General features: G+C 40.5%; 1 pseudogene; it reads left to right on the forward strand.

The window, feature by feature from the left end:
• The first annotated feature begins 19,997 nt into the window (after positions 1-19,997).
• On the forward strand, positions 19,998-20,094 carry LOC140854539 (small nucleolar RNA R71; annotated as a pseudogene).
• The last annotated feature ends 628 nt before the right edge of the window (positions 20,095-20,722 follow it).

Consider the following 20,722-nt stretch of genomic DNA (forward strand, 5'->3'; position numbering starts at 1 on the left):
ATATATCTCTTTCTAAAATTTCATGAAGAAACTCATCTTATATAGAGAGATATGATAGAGTCCTTGTCTAGGTCAAACACCTAGTCAAGGCTTATCCAAACATGGCAAGTAAAGGGATGCCCAACTCTTGAGCACCTCCTCCATATTTTTGTGTATGGATCACCAGAAAATGGTGTAAAATGTAAACCCTAAAAGCCATGAAAATTCCAAAAAAAAATTGGATAAATTCGGTGCAAAATTGAAGGAGTTTTGGATTTCTAAAACTCTATCTCATAGAATTCGAAATCCAAACTTATTCCTTTTAGATTTGATCCAAACCACCTTCCATGTAAGAAAGAAGAGAAGAGACCTTTTGTGAACGTGGGAGAGATCTGGGAGAGGGCTTTTGTCGCACAAAATAAGAGGAGATTGGCGTTGAATAAGAGAGAGGGCGTGGAGAAGGTTTATGTGGCGCAAGGTGGAAACCTAGTCCTACTAGGATTCTGTCTCATAACTTGTTTTAATTTGGTTTCCCAAACCAAATCAAATCAAAATTAGATCAACCCAATTAAAATAGATCTTTACCCAATTAAGAACCTAATTTAATCAGATTAAATTATATTTAAATCTGATTTAATTTTCTAATCAAATTAGAAATTAGATTGACCCAAATCCTAGTTGAACTAGGACTAGTTTTTCCTTGCACTTGGCTTATCCAATAAACCAATTGGACTTGATCCAATCAAGCCCAAACCAAATCTAATTAAATTATATTTAATTAAACTTAATCTCAACCCATTGGCTTAATCAAATTAAGCCAATTAGCAATCAAATTGCTAATCGATCCTCCTGCAATACTTGTACTGGATTAAATGTCAATCGTATTGATCATTTAACCCTAGAATAATTCTTAATCGTTGATCAACCATCTGATCGGATCATGAACTCTAATGTGTGTGACCTCATAGGTCCGAACCTAAGCCGATAGCATAGGAATAAATTTCTATACCAATCGAAGTGACCATCTAGCAATGATACCCGACGACCGGATAGGTCGAATGTGTAGAACAACATCCTTAGAACCCATGCGGATATAGTTTTCATATAATTCATCCCCTTGACCAAAATGATCATAGGATACCCCAGAGTTCAACTGTCAACTCTAATCTGGTTGTCCACATTGTATTTCAAAATATCAAATCCATCTAATGGATTACCTTGGCCAAGGTTTTGCTAAATTGAAATACAGCGACTCATTCTTCTCCAACTCTTGGAGTGGTCAATCCCATCTCGATCACACTCTGACTTCGCAAGTACTTGACTGTGCCCAGAAGCCTTCCGTCCCTGAATTAGAAATTCAGTTAGTCCAGTACCAAAGCACAGTGAGTTGCTTGCAAGTCACTGAGGCGATCTCAAGTCTAAGGGACACTTATACCTATATCCCATCAGAGACATTCTCGACAGCAGAATGCTCTGGAGTTGGTCACGTTCAATGACGATGTACCCTTACATCTCACCTGTATGCCATACCAGTGTCTCCACACTCTTTGGTTAAGAGGACAACCAACCCATATGGCCTACAGCAACCTATGCTCGATAGAAGCTGTTGTCCTTATTAACAGCCTATCATTTGGTCGTGAACAGTTTTAAGGACTAATCGATAAATCCTCTCTTTATCAAACTTAAATAGTCCTAAGGACTTCATCATAACAACGGAGTTCATTAGAAGATGAAAGCTTATGATGAAGATGCCAAATATATTTTATTTATTAACAAATCAATTACAATACTTGGTTGCTCAACCGTCAACAGCTTGATGATTGGTTTTTTGGGACACATTTCCCAACACTCTTTACTTAGCTTATTCCTCAATTTTTATATTGACTCCCTGGCTGCTCTTACAGATTGGACACCAGCTCATCACCAACATTGAGGTGATGAACAATGCTAGGAAGGAGGCCACCCAGGCGGAGGAAGGTCACCTGACCGAGGCCGCCCGCCTCAAGGAGAAGATCATCGAAGTCGCGAGTCTCCAAGAGGCACTGCAGAAGGAGGGGCAGACCTCGGCAGACTTGAGGGCCACCTTGGAGGAGGAAAGAAAGAAAGTAGAGGTCGAGGTCTCCGAGTTGAAGGTGCAGATCCCAATCCTAGTCTCGGAGGCAATGGTCCGAGCAGTGGAGGAGTTGAAAACCTACTCCGAGATGAGGGATCTGAAGGTCGAGTTCGGCCAGGCCGCCTTCATCAAGGGCTTCGAGCTCTACCAAGAGAAGGTGGTCGGAAAGTTTCCCGAGCTGGACCTTGACTTCCTGGATGAGGCATCCGATGATGAAATCGGGCCTTCTGAAGCTGCTGCCGGTCTTCCACCAATCGAGACTTCCTTGATTGCCACAGCTGTCGCGGCCGACCTTCCGGGGACGTCGAGCTCCCCCACTTCTGCCCCAGAGGTCCGAAACCTCTAATTTTGTATTCTTTTTTTTTGTTGCAACTTTTCCTCATTCTCTTGTACGTAAGAACTATTTAATCAATGAAATTAGATTCTTCTTTACAGAGAGCTCCTTTGTCTTACTCTGTATTTTTTATCTTCTCTTTTGTTTTCTTGCACTGATTTGTGTTGTGGCACTCTTGTCTTCCAATGATAGTGCCCTACTGAAGCTCTTCCCCTACCACAGGAGATTCCTCTGAAGTCGATGATCCGGGACCTCAGAAGGGAAGTTCGTCACCTGACGAAGAAATCAAAGAAGCTGGATGACGAACTTCACCGACTGAGAAAGAGCCATTCGGAAGACACTGCGGAGGCTGCTCGCTTTCGAAACCTGCACAAAAAGGACTTCATGGACTACACTCGGAGGAAGGCTGACTTCATGAAGGAGCTTGAGGAACTCCAAAAATGTGCCAGCGATCGATCTTGGACTCAGGCTTCTAAGATCAGCTCCCTTGAGGTCGAGCTGGCAGCTGCATGGAGAAGATCAACCAGTTGGAAGGGAGCTCATCCTGGCTCACAACTCAAGCCGACCACGATCGAGACTAGTCGAAGAAATTCTCCGACCTTCAGAAGCAGCTGGAGGACATCAAGGCGAACTACAACACCTACAGAGTCGGCTAGTGCAGGCAAGTAGACGACTACCGAAGGAAGCTCAAGACGACGATCGACGAGGTTGCCCACCTTCAGAGGCAGTTGTCTGAGAGAGTCCAGACCGTCTCTGCACAAGGCTCTGATGAGCTCAGCTCCTTGAGGGGGACCATGGAAAAACTATCCATGGCCCTTGGGCAGGAGAAGGCTGAACTGCAGCGGCTGAAGATTCAGCTGGCCTATGAGCAGCAGGCGGTCAGGGACGCCGAGGCAGAGTCCGAGGTTCTACGAAAGAGGCTTCGGAGTCAGAGGGCGAAAGTTGGTGATTCCACCAAATATACTGGGAGATGCTTTTAAGAAAGAAAGAACTGGAAGAAGAAGTCAAAAACTTAAAGCAATCCCTGACAATGACTGGAACCGAGAGTTCGAAGTCGAAAGAAGCCAAGCTTCCTTAGAGCTTCTTTTACCTTTTGTTCTTCCATGTATTCATTTCTTTTCTTGTCATTTTTCTTTTTTGGCCTTCAAAGATTTTATAATGCACACTTTACTAATGAAATGAAAAGAAATTTTCTCATTATCTTGTCTATTCTTGCTTTGAGTTATTATTTATCGAGCTTCTTTTGTCTTTTGTCTTATTCGATGTTGACGTTGTTTGAAGATTTCTGATCATCATCGTGTTGATTTTCCTTTTTGTTCATGATCGAAGGTCTTTTCAAGGCCATTCGAGTTTGACGCTTCCTCCCGGTACTCGAGCTTGGGGTCCAAACTTCTCATTACCTTGAGAAGTCGATTTTCTCCTGTTAGTGTTGGGTTCCCTCTTAGAGACTGAGGATTTTTGATAAGAGTCTCCTTCTTTGTTGAGATGAGGTTTCTTGTGTCTTTGATGTAGTTTTTTTTCCCTATCACTGGCGTAGCTCGTCGCTTTCCCTTTTTCTCTCCTTTCATTTTTTTGTGTTCGAGTGAGGGTTTTCCCTCTACTCTTAACGGGGTTGTAGGGGTGTAGAGGAGCCGTTGAGGAGGCTTTCCTCCTCATCCAATCTTGAATGACCAGGTCTTCGTTTGTGTCAGGATGAGGTTCTCCTCCTATTCCTGACACAATCAATTTTAGCTCATGTTAGGATGAGGTTATTCTCCTGTTCCTATGCTGTGGGGGCACGTAAGGGTTATTACAAGGGCCTCTCCCCCCATCCGATCTTTAAATAATTAGGCCTTGGACTTTGCTCATGTTAGGATGAGGTTCTCCTCCTGTTCCTAACATGGCTGTGGGGCACATAAGGGTCATTGCAAGGGCCTCTCCCTCCATCTGATCTCTAAATAACCAGGCCTTCGACTTTGCTCATACTAGGATGAGGTTCTCCTCCTGTTCCTATCATGGCTGTGGGGGCGTATAAAGGTCGTTGCAAGGGCCTCTCTTCCCATCCGGTCTCTAAATAACCGAACCTTCGACTTTGCTCATGCTAGGATGAGGTTCTTCTCCTGTTCCTATCATGACTGTGGGGCTCATAAGAGCCGTTGCAAGGGCCTCTCCCCCCATCCGGTCTCTAAATAATCGGGCCTTCGTTCATGTCAGGATGAGATTTTTCTCTTGTTCCTGACATGCTTAATTTTGATTGTCTGAAGGAGCTACTCCCTGTATTATAAGTTCATACCAAAAGAAAAGATATGTGAATATGAAAGAAACTTTTATTTAAGGCAAAGTTATCGATAATACATTCGTAGATTTTTTGAATCTCATAGTCGCGGAAGGTCTGCTCTCCGTTGGGGCCTCCAGAGATGGTGTTGATAATCCCGATTGGAGGCCAATCTTCAGGCTGTTCTTCCCTCCTTGGTGGCTCCGGTTGTGGTAGGGCCCTCGACCGATCTTTCCTACCTTCAGGCTGGCATCGAATAAATCTGTCGAGCCGATCTCGTCTGATGAGCTCTTCGATCTCATCTCGGAGCTGAATATACTCCTCTGTGTCGTGGCCGTGGTCATGATGATAGAGGCAGAATTTGTTAGGGTTGCACTTCCGGGGTGTGTGTGCATCCTTTCCGACCTTGACAGCTGCTCCCTGACCTCCATCAGCACTTGAGCTTTTGGAGCATTGAGGGGGGCATAGCTGTGAAATCTTCCTAGAGGAGAGCTCCACCGAACCCTGCGGTCCGGGCTCCTCTACCTATGAGCTTGGGGGGAGTTCAGACATGCTTGTGTCCGAGGAAGTTTGAGAACGTGTCGAGCTTCACTCAGCCCTTTTTCAGCTGTGGGCTTACTGGAGTCACCCGCCTGCCACTCCTTCATAGCCTCCTCATCTTTCATCTTGAAGGCTTCCTCTGCTCAGGCATATCCTTCGGCCTGAGCCAACAAATCAGCGAAGTTCTTGGGATACTTCTTTTTCTGGAAAAATAAAAGATCATTCTTTTGAAGACCTCTCTTCAGGGGGCCATTGCAACTGATTGGTCCAAGTTTTGGACCTCCAATGCGGCGGCATTAAAATGGTTGACGTAAGTTTGGATGGATTCTCCTCCTTTTGCTTGATGTTCATGAGGGACTCCGAACTTCTCGAGGATGCCGGCTGCTGACAAAATAAGCAACGAACTGGTGGCTTATCTGATCAAAGGAGAAGATAGTACCCAACTTCAGTGTCGAGTACCAATTTCTTGTTGCTCCCTTCAAGGTGGATGGAAAAGCTCTGCACAGGATGGCGTCTGGCACGCCATGGAGCAGCATCATTGTCCGGAAGGCCTCCAGATGGTCAACCGAATCCGAGGTCCCGTCGTAGCTCTCGAATTGGGGGAGCTTGAAGTTTGGCGGGATTGGTTCCTACATAATCATTTGAGAGAAAGGAGGGTCAGTACAGATGTCCTCACCGTAAGTAGTGGGAGCATGGCGGAGCTCTTCGATCTGTCGGTTCATCTCCTGGAATCTTTGATCTAGGAGGTCCTCTCGACTGCGAGTCTCGAGGGTCTTTTGGTAGAACGGAGGTAGGGACCCTCCAGGGGTGGAATCGTGATCGGATGGAGGGCTCTCCGCCTTCTGCTTCTCCTTTTGGAGAAGACAGGGCGACTAGCCCAAGTGGCCCACCCGATCATCGAATTCTGGAACTCTGACGATGCTCTTTCCAACCGCACAGATGCCTGCGGCTGCTGCTGCTGCATGACCTGCACTACTTCAGTGAGGCCCCTGACCTGCTGAACCAGTACGTCGAACTGCTCCATGCTAGCTGTCATTGCCGGAGGAGGAGGAGCCTGGAAAATTGTAGATGAAGTCGGAGCTTGCAGATCTCGCTGAGATCTGGCCACAGAGGTCATAGATCGCCTGGTAGATGCCTTTCGGGAGGCATCAGGTGAGGATCTGGCAGGAGAAGAAGAAGAAAATGTCAAAGAAGATGATCGAAGACAGTCCCGTTGAGTACTCTTTTAAGAACAAGAGTTCTGTGAAGACACAAGCCCTCCTTCTAGCGTCAATTCTGTTGGTGCAGAATTTCACCGACGTTAGAGAAGCTGGAGTCGAGGGGATCTCACCCACCGCTGGGACCTACAAGGGAAGTCTGAACCGGAGTTGGGGGTACTCCAGCAAGACCCTCCGATGCTCAAGTTAGTACTCTGCCTTAACAGAAATGGAGCACTCGAATAAATTTTAGCAGAGTTTCAAGATAGAGTTTAGAGCTTAGAGGAGAACGTATCTAGGAGGGTCTCTTTTATAGACTAGGGAGTGTAACTGCTTGACAGTGACGTCCATAACTGCCTGGTAGTGGGTCGTTCGGGGCCATGTGAAGTTTGTTACGGAGGGTAGTGGCATCAGGGGGCCGTTCAGAACCACGTGGAGTTTGTTATGGAAAGTGGAGTGGTGTCCATTGTCGTGACTTGTCAGAGAGTGGTGGGGCCATGTGAAATCTGTTACAGAAAGTGGAGTGGTGTCCATTGTCGTGACTTGCCGGAGAGTTCGGGCTGGATGGTTGAAGCTCGACTGGGATGTCTGAGGAAGCAGACTGGCTCTCTGTCTCAGTAATCTAAAAGAGGCTCGAATATTTTCAAGGTTGCTAACGAGTCCACTATTGTCGGGTGCCTTGGGCGCTGATGCTGCAGACGGAAGTCATCTGCTGTAGAAGCTCGGACAGGGACTTTCTATTGGAGAAGTCCGGCAGGAGTCTGATTGCTAGAGAAGCCCGTCTGGAATTTGCCTGATGTAGAAGCTCGTCTAAGGACCGTCCGTCGAAGAGGTCCGATTTCATGAGGAATCCAATAGAGGATCGATTGATAGTGGAGTTCGGATGGCGTTGTGGAGATTCATCCGCTGGAGGAGTCTTAGAGACACTGTGGAAGGTCAAACATTGGAGGAGTCCGAGATTCAATTCTGTTATAGAAGTTCGGACGGAGTCTGGCTCTTGTTGGAGTCTGGGTGAAGTCCAATTATTGTAGAAGCTCGGACGAAGATCAGTTGTTGTGGAAGCTCAGATGGAGACTTCTTATTGTAGAAGTCCCACTGCTGGAGAAGCTCGATCATTGATGAGGTTCAGAAGAAGTTCGGAGTAGAGATCCGGCTGGTGGAGCCTGTCCGTTGTAGAAGTTCGTCTGTGACCCATCCACTGTAGAAGTTCGGACGGAGTCTGGCTCTTGTAGGAGCTCAGATGAAGTCCGCTTGCAATAGAAGTTCGGAGTAAAGTCGTTCGTGGTTGGAAGAAGTCTGGAAGGGATTTGGAGAATAGTCGATCACTGTAGAAAATCGGCTGATAGTGAAGCTCAGAAAGTGTTTGGAGTAGCCCGGTAGATGAATGGAGGAGCTCATTATCAGAAAAGTTCGGATGGTATTATGGAAGCTCGGACGGTCGGAAGAGTTCAGAAAGACGCCACACAAGGTCGGAAGCCGGAAGAGCCCTGGAAGGGTCGGCCTTTTACAAACTTCGGCTGGGCTTATTTTATACCCAATAGGAACTTTATCCAACTTAAACCAATTTCAAGCGAAGAAGGACTCCTCTACACCCATCAGAAGTGATATAAAAAATAAATACTGCCCCATCTCAAATTAGCATGTGAAATAGAGAGTCCTTCTTTAAGAAGGCTCTTAATTATACGCATTGCCTTAAAAGATAAACCAGATATCCTATTATTTAATGCCAAAATTGATTGGGTTTTTTATGGCACATAGAAGTGGGAGAGTCCTTTTACTATAAGTATTTGATACACCAAAAATTTACATGGTGAATTTATTCACCACATGAGATGATGGAGCACCAAAGGTTGGCACCCCTTTATCCCATGCGACATCCCTTGGTCCCCCATTTATATGGGATGCCCCACTTAGTTTATTGCTATGATTTTGGGCTATAAACAGATAGGAGGGATGTGGAAATCATAAAAATAAATTTAAAAAGAAATCTGAGAAAAAAGCAAGAAAAACTTGAGTGGCAAAAGTTGCAAGAAGGGTGGTGAGATTTTTAGCAAGTGTTGCTTGTGTGCTCTATGATTTTTCATATGTTGGAGCCAAAAAAAATAAATTCTAGGTTGTGAGATATTTGAAAAGTATCTTCTTAGTGTCATTCTAGTGGTGAGATCAAAAGTAACTGGACTTTGATGCGATCGTACCATAAGTTCGAAGCCAGCAGTGTTCTTCAGGGGACTAGGCTGCGACAGCGCACCAGTTAGGAAGGATCTTGGCTAACTTTTGTGTGGATCATCATTGGAGGACTTCTATCTTGGGGTCTCATGGAGAACACCAATGTGTCACTTTTTTATTGGGATGAAAGTATAAAATTCTATCTCTTTTGCATGCTTGTTTTTTATTTTATCAATATCGGCAAGGTGATTCTAAGGTTTGGATTTTGGCTCGATAGTTCTATTTGATAAAGTTATTAATTTGATTGATTAAAAATTTTTAAAAAATACTTTTTGCTGCATAGTCAGAATCCAACACCACATGCCTGGTGTCTATTAGATATTGAAATTATCATTCATCATATGATCATCTTATTGTTCCTTCAGATCAATGCTTAGGTGGGTCGAGCCATACTCGGGTCTGGACATCTGTTTGTTAGATGTACTTGATATTTTCATGTTAATAGTTGGACCTAACCAGAACTTTCGATGGAGGCACTACACACCTAATGAAGGGATGTCTAGGGCAAAATCTAATTGCTAGAAGTTATTTAGAGAAATAATTAGTTATGAACCTATCCATAGATGCTCTAGGGATGGCTGAGCCACACTCGAACCCGAATGCAGTCTGTGTGGATTTTAGTATCCACTAAAAAATTAATGTAATTTCTTAAATTAAAGGTAGAGGCTACCAATTCGTATAAAATAATAGAAGAATCTTTAAACTAAAGTTTATGTCTTTGGGATTAAAAAGTAATTCATATACTAATAGGATTATGTTTTTTCTTTCAACTATGGCCAACACATTATCCCTCCGTACCCTGTTGGACAGTGACAAGTTCACCCGACCCAACTTCGATAGCTAGTATCGAAAGTTGAAGATCATCTTGGAGCACGAGAGGATTCTATACATCCTTACGGATGAGGCACCTGAAGAACCTACTGCCAATGCTCCTCATGCCGTGAAAGACACTTACATGAAGCGACTCAATAACTGAATAACTATGCATTGTGTGATGAGGGCAGCTATGAATGATGAACTTAGACATAAGTTTGAGGATATGCAGCCTGAGCAGATCATTCAAATATTGAATGAGTCCTTCAGTATCCCTGAGAGTATGAAGAGACATAAAATTTTCTGTGCAGTGTTCAATGCCTGTATGTGAGAGGGGGCTTCAGTTACCAATCTGTACTGTACATGATTGAGCAGATTGAATGTCTGAGCAAACTTGACTTTTCATTGCATGAACAGTTAGGCAAGGATGCAATCCTCGACTTGCTATCAAAATCCTACCTACTCTTTCTCAGTCATTATAGAATGACGAAACCTGCAGTGAAATATCATGGTTCACTAAGATTACTGTAGACTTTTGAGAAAGACTACCAGCTCCAAAAAGAGCTAGTAAATTTAGTGAGAGGTTCATCTGTAAGTCGTCGATCCTCTAGGAGAGGAAAGAAGAAGAAAGTACAAAAATTCTATGCCACTGATCCTAAGCAGAGCAAAACATCTAAAGTTGATAAGAGCTAGGTAGAATGCTTTTTTTGTAAGAAGCTAGGTCATTGAAAGAAGAATTATCCTGCTTACATAGTCATCATTGACCCAAATAGGCCTAAGAAAAAGAGAAAGAAGTAAATGGTTACTTCATAAGGTATTTATATGATAACTCCTTGTAATTTCTCTGTTTGTGATATTACTACTTGGGTATTGGATATTGAAAGTCTAATTAATATATACAATTCATTGCAGGGGCTGTAGGTAAGTAGGAAGTTTCGAGAGGGTGAGCGGTTCCTAAATGTTGGAGATGGAAGCTTTGTTCCAATTCTGACCTTAAAAACTTTGCAGCTTGTCTTCGAGTCCAGTAGTGTCATGTTAGATGATTGTCATTATTATCTTTCTTTTTTGATGAATGTCATTTCTGTAGGTCATTTGGCCAAACTTGGTTTCAAGTTTATAATAAAGGATGATTTTTGTGATATCATTATGAATGATACTGCAATTATGTGTGGATAATTAAGACATAGCATATATATAATATCACAGCCTGTTGGTGTAATTTATATAGCCAGTAAATGCTCTAAATTAGATAATATTAGTGAATGCTATCTTTGGCATTGTAGGCTTGGTCATGTGAACAAGAGTAGGATTGACAGGTTGATCAAAGAGTGTATCCTTGAAATAGATGATTATGAATCATTGCCTACCTACGAATCTTGTTTACTTGGTAAGATGACTAAGTACCTTTTAAGAAAAAAGATGAAAGAGCCAACGATGTCCTAGGTCTAACACATACTGATGTATGCAGACCTATAAACATAAGTACCAGAGGAGAATACTACTACTTCATTATATTTACAGACGATCTATCGAGGAATGGGTATATCTATCTTATAAAGTAAGTTAGAATTATTTAAAATATTCAAATGATTCCATATTGAAGTAAAGAAATAGACTGAAAAGAGTATTAAGACCCTTCGATCAGATCAAGGAGTGAATACCTCACTAGTAACTTCTTGATATATTTGGAAGAGAATGAGATTTTCTCATAGTGAATCCCTCCTGAAACACCACAACATAATGGAGTATCTGAAAAGAGGAATTGAATCTTGTTAGACATGATTCGATCAATGATGGGCTTTGTGAGTCTGCCAATTTTTTTTTGGAGATATGCTCTAAAAACTGTCTGCTATATTTTAAATAAGATGCCGAGCAAGTCTGTCAATAAAACTTTATATGAGATATGGACTGGGTGTAAGCCGATGCTCTCACACCTTAGGGTCTGGGGGTGTCTAGCTTATGTCAAATATTTAATGATAGATAAGCTTGGACCTAAGTCTGATAGATACTTGTTCATAGGATACCTAAAAAAAACTAATAGGTACTACTTCTACCTCACTATAAGCAAAAGGTGTTTGTCAATAATAGGACAGTCTTTTTAAAAAAGTTCTTAGAGGAGCTAATATCTATAAAATTAAACTTGATGAAGTTCAAGAAGTGGAAGGATCGATACATATAGACTTGGATTTGATTGGAGAATCAAATTTAGAGCCAGTAGAAGTATCATTAAGGAGATCTGATAGACTACCACGTCAACCGGACAGATACTATAATTTTTTGATCCAAAACGGTGATCCCATCAAACTTGATGAGAACAATGAGGATCCGATCATCTATATGGAAGTCATGCAAAAGCCCAACTCCCAAAAATGGCTTGAGGCCATGAAATCTGAGATAGAGTCCATAAAGATCAATAATATATGGACACTAGTTGATTCTCCCGAAGAAAAAATCTATAGGGTGTAAATAGATTTTCAAGAGAAAAAGAGGAGCGAACGAAAAGGTAGAGACCTATAAAGCCTATCTAGTTGCCAAGGATTATCATCCGTATTATAGTATTGACTATGATGAGACATTCTCTCTTGTGGCAATGCTCAAGTCCATCCAGATTATGTTTACTATAGCTGCATACTTAGATTATAAAATCTAGCAAATGAATGTCAAAACTACTTTTCTTGCAAGGAGTTGGAAGAAGAGTATATATGATACAGTCTGAAGGATTCACATCCATAGACGAGTCAAAGTGTACTAGCTAAATAGGTCTATTTATGGACTTAAGCAGGCATCTAAAAGTTGGAACAATGGCTTCATTAGGAATGGAGAAGAGCCTTGCATCTACAAGTGGGCTACCGATTCTGTTGTCATCTTTTTTGTACTGTATATGGATGACATACTGTTACTAGAAAATGACATTTCAGTTTTACAGAATGTGAAGTTGTGGTTATCATCACAGTTCTTCATGAAGGACTTAGGAGAAGCATTCTATATCCTAAGGATGAAGATCTATAGAAGGTTGCTTGGATTGTCTCAATCTATGTATATCAATATTATGTTGAAGTGGTTCAACATGAAAAATTTTAAGAGAGGCCATCTTTTGATAGACCATGAAATTACTCTCTCCAAGAAGGATTGTCCAACAACCTCAGAGGAGAGAGAGCATATGAGTAGAATACCATATACTTCAGTAGTGGGATCTATCATATATGCCATGAGGTATACGAAGCTGGATGTGGCCTATTCATAGGGATAGTGAGTAGGTACCAGTCTGATCTGGATGAGAACCATTGGAAGGTTGCGAAGGCAATCCTTAAGTATTTAAGAAATACTAAAGACCAATGGCTTATCTATGGAGATACTGATTTAAAACTTGTGGGATATATTGATTTCAGTTTTCAATCAGATTATGATAATAGTAGAAGCATGTCGGGCTATGTATTTATCTTGAATGAAGGAGTTGTTTGCTAGAAGAGTTTCAAGCAACATACTATGGCCGATTTAGTATGCGAAGTGGAATACAATGTTGCATCGGATGCTACAAAGGAGGTGATGCGTAGTCGTTGATAGTACCAAAAATAACTCTACTCACTACGTAGGTAGGATGAGTCGAGATCATATCCTCAAGGACCTTGGGCTAAGTTGAGATTACAAAATAAAAGAAAGAAGTATTGTTTTGATTTAAAAAATAAATTATTTTAAAATTGATGTAATTAGAAAATAAAGAGATCGAAAGTTTTGAATTAATTTTGCACTAGCAGAGTTGTATCTCTTTTTTAATTAAATAGATGCGATTAATCTTAAGAAAAATACCTATCTTTCCTCGGCACACCCGTATCCGTAAATCACGGTGCGTCTCCAAAAGTACTAGGTAAACAACTCTTCTTTCCTCGGCATGCCCCGTACCCGTAGATCACGGTGCGTCTCTGAAAAATAAAAGTTGTTCCTAATACTAATCTAATAGGAAAGCATAAATAAAAGCATATGAAAGAGAGTAAATAAAGAACTCATGACGATTTAATTAAAAAGCATAATCTTTATTGCATATAAAGAAATACAAGAAAGTTTAGAACAATAAATCATCTCTGTATCGTTACAAAATTTCTTCTCCACTCTCGAGACTGCTAGCCTAGCTGCTATGAAGCAGTCCCTTTCTTTTCCTTTATACAAGGCTCTAGAAGAATTTCTAGGCTCCCCCTCCAATGGGAGTACAAAAGCCTTTTTATAGGTGTTAGGAGGGAGGAGTTTTACATGGTTTTTCGATGTGGGACTAAGAAAATACTAAGGACGAAAAAATAGATGGATGAGATGAAAAGATCACAAGCAGATAAAGAAAATATAAATTTTTCCTCTTGAAGTATTTCTAAATATATATTTTTTTTCCTTCCATCTGTTCGTCTGTCCCCTGAACCCCGCGCCCGTGCCTGCATCGCCTGCCATGCCGCACCCACCTCACACCCGCACTCGCGTCTGCCCGCGTCCAAGCCGCGTGAACCATACATGAACACTCCCTTCTTTCTCTTTTTTTTAATTCTAAAAAGAAACTTTTGCTTCTTTACAATGATGCTTATATCCTTTTTGGATTCCTTGCATAGTATCTTCATTTTTTATAATACCGTATACATCCTTCTTTTATTTAAATTTTATTTTAAGTCTAATTTTCTTCAAATTGAGTCTTTTTGATCTGCACATCGGACTCTTTGTATCGGCAATCATCTTTCCTATAAAACATAAAAAGAAGTATCAAATTCTTAATAAATAAAATAAATTAAATATGATTTTCTGCTTTAAATGACTTAAATTAAGTATTTATCACACCTCCCAATTTGAATTTTACTCGTCCTCGAGTAAAATAGATATATCAGCATTGTGTACCGACTCGATCTTGAATAAAAAGTTAGATTAGGCATCTCAAAAGGTAGATGATACCTGGTCAGACCATTAAAGAGATACTTCATTGGATTATCAATTTGACCCAATTAGTGGCTGAGTATTAACTAAAGAAATTTCAAGAGCTTTTCTTTCACCAACTCTCTACTTTACTCTTTAAATCCTCTAACTTAATATGAGATAGGTTTATTATCTTCTTGCAATTTAGTCCCCTTATTATCCACTATTTTTTTTTTTTAACATTGCCCACCTTTTTACGCAAACCACAACACTTACTTAGGCGAAGGGTTCGGTTACTTAGTAGGAAACTAATGTTTTTTTTTTTTTTTTTTTGCATACCTCGACCTTTCCACCCAATCTCTCATGAAGCAGATTCTTTATTGAGATCAGTAAGAAGAGGGTTGTAGAATCACTCCTAAAATTTAGTCTAGTCTAAACCCTACCATTCATTGGGTTTTTTAATAATTTATTCCTCAGTATTTCTAAAATTATCTTGACCGTTAATCATTCATTGTTTAGGATGCCTAATTGACTCTTAATCAAAATAAAATTCAGATACATAAAACTAATTATTTCTGACCATACTCGAAGATTTGATTAATTTTCTCCCCCCCCAACTTAATCTACATTGTCCTCAATGGAGTAGGAAAGCAAAGAAAATAAAAGGAGAGAGTGCTCTGGGATAATTCTGCTTCGGAAGTTGAAGATGGCTTATTGATTAATAGGCTCTTATTCTAAATTCCTACAGCTACGGTAAATAAAAAAAATATGAAATCGTTGGGTTGCCTCCCAACAAGCGCTAAGTTTTACGTCTTCAGCCAAACTGAATTGAGTATTATGGCGATATTGGATCCACTAAATCAATAGATTCAATTAATTCTCCATCACTAATTCCATCTATGTAAGGTTTCAATCACTGACCGTTCACTTTAAAGGTGTTCCCCTGTTTAGGATTTTTGAGTTCTATAGCTCCATGAGAAATACCTGAGTTACAATGAAAGGTCTGTCTCAACGTGAGCGAAGTTTTTCAGGAAACAGACGCAACATAGAATTGAAGAGCCAAACTTTTTGATTGGGCTCGAATATTTTTTGTGCAATGAATTTATCGTGGTACACTTTAGTTCGAGCCTTATAAATTCTGGCACTCTCATATGCTTCATTGCGTAGCTCTTCAAGTTCATTTAATTGAAGTCTCCTATTGGAACCTGCATTTTTCATATCAAAGTTAAATTGCCGTATGGCCCAAAATGCACGATGTTCCAATTCCACTGGCAGATGACAAGCTTTTCTGAATACAAGTCGATAAGGAGACATTCCTATGGGTGTTTTAAAAGCAGTACGGTAAGCCCATAATGCATCATCTAAGCGTGCTGACCAGTCTTTTCTATCGGGTCTTACCGTTTTTTCAAGAATATGCTTGATCTCCCTATTGGAGACCTCAACTTGGCCACTTGTCTGGGGGTGATAAGGTGTGGCAACTTTATGAGTTATTCCGTATTTTTTCATTAGCATGTCGAAGTGCTTATTTGTGAAGTGTGTACCCCCATCACTAATTATGGCTCTTGGGCATCCAAATCGATTAAAAATGTTATGTTGAATGAACTTGATCATGATTTTGTGATTATTGGTTCGGGTTGCCATAGCCTCTACCCATTTTGATACGTAGTCCACTGCTACCAAAATATACTCGAATCCAAATGAGAGGGAAAGGGTCCCATGAAATCAATTCCTCAAACATCAAAAATTTCTACTACAAGTATAGGGGATAGGGGCATCATATCTTTTCTTGAAATATTTCTTATTTGCTGGCATCGCAGGCAATTACGACTGAATTCATGTGCATCTTTGAATAGTGTCGGCCAATAAAACCCACTCTGCAGCATTTTGCTGCAGTTTTTCTTCCACTAAAATGTCCCCCACATGCCGAAGAATGACAAAAAGTGAGAATGCTTTGGAATTCACTCTCGGGACACAACGGTGAATAACTTGGTCAGGATAGTATTTGAATAGTTCAGGTTCTTCCCAGAAATAATGTTTAATTTGCGAAAAAAATCGATCCTTTTCTTGTTTTGTCTAGTGAGAAGGTACTTGTCCTGTTGTCAAGTAATTGACAATATGGGCAAACCATGGAGGATGGCTAGAGAAGATTGCAAAAAGTTGTTCGTCAGGAAATTTCTCTTTGACCTCATCTATGCCTATCATGTGTTCAACTAAGATCCTGGAGATGTGATCAGCTACCACATTCTCGAAACCCTTCTTATCTCGAATTTTCAGATCAAATTATTGTAAAAGAAGGATCCATCTAATCAAACGTGGTTTAGTATCTTTCTTTGAGAGGAGATGTTTCAGAGCCACATGATCAGAGTAAACTAGAACCTTAGACCCTAACAGATATGAGCAAAATTTTTCAAGGGCGAACACTACTGCTAGTAGCTCTTTTTCTGTTGTGGTGTAGTTTAATTGGGCATCGAAAAGAGTCTTGCTAGCATAATAGATCACATGTGGCTCCTTATTGATTTTTTGGCCTAAGACGGCACCTATTACAAAGTCAGAGGTATCACACATAATCTCAAATGGAATGGACCAGTCAGGGGGTTTTATTATGGGTGCTGTTGTCAGGGCTGTTCGTAATATGTTGAATGCTTTCAAACAATCTTCGTCAAAGACAAATGGTGTATCCTTGGCCAACAGATTGCACAAGGATCTTGAAATCTTGCTAAAGTCTTTGATGAAGCATCTATAAAATCCAGTATGACCTAAGAAGAATCGTATTTGTCAGATCGAAGTAGGGGTGGTAGTTTTGAAATGACCTCAACTTTGGCTTTATCTACCTCGATCCCTCTTTCAAAAATAATATGTCCTAATACAATTCCTTTCCGCATCATGAAATGGCTCTTTTCCCAACTTAGGATCAAATTTGTCTCTATACATCATTGAAGAACCTTGGTTAGGTTCTGAAGACAATCATCAAAGGTAGAGCCAAATACTGAAAAATCATCCATGAAGACTTCTAAAAATTTATCGACCATATCAGAAAAGATGGCCAAAATGCACCGTTGAAAAGTGGCTGGTGCATTGCAGAGACTGAATGGCATACGTCTAAATGCAAATGTTCCATAAGGGCATGTGAAGGTAGTCTTTTCTTGATCAGCAGGAAATACCGGGATTTGGTTATATCCCGAATATCCATCTAGAAAATAGAAGAAACTGTCCTGCTAGCCATTCTAAAATTTGGTCAATAAAAGGCAAAGGAAAATGATCTTTCTAGTAACGGCATTCAGCTTTCGATAGTCCACACATACTCGCCAACCAGTTGTTGCACGAGTAAGAATTAATTCACCCTCATCATTCTCTATTACGATAATACCTGACTTCTTAGGTACTACTTGGGTTGGACTAACCCACTTGCTATCTAAAATTGGATAGATAATTCCAGCATCTAGCCATTTCACTACTTCCTTTTTCACGACTTCCCGCATATTCGGATTCAATCTTCGTTGCATGTCCCTATGTGGTTTTGCCTCAACCTCGTAGTGAATATGATGCATGCAAACAGAAGGATCTATACCCTTCAAATCGACAATTGACCACCCTATAGCCTCTTTATGCTTTTTGAGTACTCCGACAAGTTTGTCTTCCTGGTCGTTGGTTAGGTCAGACGCAATGATCACTGGAAGGGTATCATTGGATCCAAGAAATGAATATTTCAGTGTGGCAGGAAGAGGCTTTAGCTCTATAGTAGGTGGTGCTTCTAAGGATGGTACAGAGGGCTTGATTGAATTGGTAATTGTTCGTACTTTACAGTCCAAGGGGATTGGTGCTAAAATTGGGAGGTTCTAGCAAAGCATGTATTTCTTCAGTGTATCCATCAATATCAAAATTATCCATTCCAAAATGTGTTAGGCATGCCTGTAAAGGATCTGAGTTGAGCAAGGCAGGAGCTTTATCTTCTATAACTTCCTCTAACAAGTTGATCTCATTATGGTCGTACACAGGTGGTCCCAAAGATGCATTGAAAATATTCAACCTTAGCTTCTTATTTCTGAAAGTTACATCCATAACTCCGATCCTACAATTTATACAAGCATTAGCAGTTACTAAGAAGGGTCTACCTAGGATGATTGGTATTTGGTTGGGGTTGCTACCAGATTCCATATCCAGCACAAGAAAGTCAACAGGAAAGTAAAATTCATCTACTTTCACCAATACGTCTTCCAGCATTCCACGGGGTACCTTAATAGATCGGTCTGCTAGTTGTAAGGTTACTGTCATGGGTTTTAACTCTCCAAATCCAAATAGGTCATATATAGAGCTCGGGAAAAGGTTGACACTTGCACCCAAATCTAATAATGCCTTCTTAATCGTGAGGTTCCCTATGACACAAGAAATAATTGGGGTACCTGGATCTTTCAGTTTGGGTGGGGTAATTTGCTGGAAAACTGAGCTGGCCTGCTCAGTTAGGTGGACTTTTCTTGATATTTGTGCCTTTGATTTTCGTTTCTGTGTACACAGGTCCTTTAGAAATTTGGCATAGGTCGGAACTTACTTAATGGCATCGAGAAGAGGTAAGTTTATCTGGACCTGTTTAAACAGTTCCAACATTTCATTCATTTTTATACCCTTCTTATCAAGAGGCAGAGAGGATTCTAAAGCACTGGGAAATGGAGCTTTAGGTGCAGGTGCTGGGTTAATAGGTTCTTTCTTCTCTTCAGATTTCTTCTTTTCTGTTGTAGCTGAAATTGGTTGCTCTTGTTGTTGGATTACTTCAGGTTGATTTAAGATTTTTTTGCTTCTAAGGGTCATGATCGATTTGGCATGTTCGAAAAAAGTTTCAAGACCAATGGAGCTTTCAGCCATGTACTGACCTTTTGGGTTATTAATAGGCTGACTAGGTAATTTGCCTTCTTCCCTCCTACTGAAAGCTGTTGCTAGCTGACCTATCTGGGTCTCTAGCTTTGCTATGGATTGCGTATGGGAGTGAAGGAGTTAGGTATTCATTTCTAGTCCTTTAAGTGCTTGCAGTACCTTTTCTTCGAAAGTCGAGCTATGAGTACTCGAAGTGGGTTGAGGAGGTTCTAGTATTGTGGCTGGGATGGATGCCTAAAAGTTACATCCGGATAACCTGATCTTTGTTGCATCGGAGGAACCACTGGTTGTGATTTCCATGAGAAATTTGGATGGTTTCTCCATCCCGATTGTACGTACTAGAATAGGGGTTGTTCCCTGGTCTATGAGTAGTTTGGGCTTGATGGACTTGTTCTTGTACATGTTCAGAAAATTGTGGTGCAACGGACAATCATTCACACAATGAGTGGGGCTCGAACACAATGCACATATATCTTGTATCTGACGGGATGGAGAAGGTGACTGTCCTATACTTAATAATCGATCTAACTTTTGGGACAATTCATCTACCTTATGATGGATATCTATGGCATTTCCTACTTCATATATTCCACCTCTCTTTGGGTTTGACATGGGTTTATCTCTAATAGAGGCAGACATATGATGTAATGAATTTTCACTTAAAATTTCAAACAGTTGCCATGCCTCATCCTCACTTTTCGCATGAATGTCCCACCGCATGATGCATCGACCATTTGTCGATGTCTTTCAGATAACCCATCATAAAAATATTGGATTAACTGCCACTTGGGTACAGCATGGTGGGGATATTTTCTAATAAGGTCCTTTAATCTCTCCCATATTTCATGAAAATTTCTCCATCTAATTGGAAAAAACTAGTTATGGCTTTCCTTATTTGATTAGTTTTTCCTATGGAAAAATATTTCTTGAGAAACTCTCCTTGCAGCTGGTCCTAAGTTGATATAGTCATGGAATCCAAAGTATATAGCCAGTATTTGGCTTTGTCCTTAAGTGAGAAAGGGAATAATTTTAACCTAAGAGCATCATCGAAGAAGTTATGAATTTTGACAGTTGAGCATATCTCAAGAAATTCTTCAAAATATTTATAAGGGTCCTCATTACTAAGTCCATAAAATGAAGGTAACATTTGGATTATACTGGACTTAATTTCATATTGAGTGGCCTCCACAGGGGCACTTGAATACAAGGAGAGTAGGTATATGTGGAAGGAGTAAAGTACTCCTTCAATTGCCTGGGTGGATCATTCTCCTGATTTGGTCCATATTTTTAAGTTTTTGGCTCTAAAGGTTCTTTCTATTTCTGGATCAAAAGGTTGGATTTTTGGTCGTAACGATCTACGACTAAGTATACACCTTACAATTATACTTTAGAGCAAACACAGAAAATTTTAGTTTTATAATAAAGTGAGAAAAGAATGAAGAAAATCTAAAGAGAAGAACCTAAGAATTTTAAATCTATGAAAAGGGAGAAATTAGTTAATGTTTAGATGTTAATTA

This window comes from Elaeis guineensis, unplaced genomic scaffold (genome assembly GCF_000442705.2).
Source record: "Elaeis guineensis isolate ETL-2024a unplaced genomic scaffold, EG11 Super_Scaffold_1000033, whole genome shotgun sequence".
NCBI lineage: Eukaryota > Viridiplantae > Streptophyta > Magnoliopsida > Arecales > Arecaceae > Elaeis > Elaeis guineensis.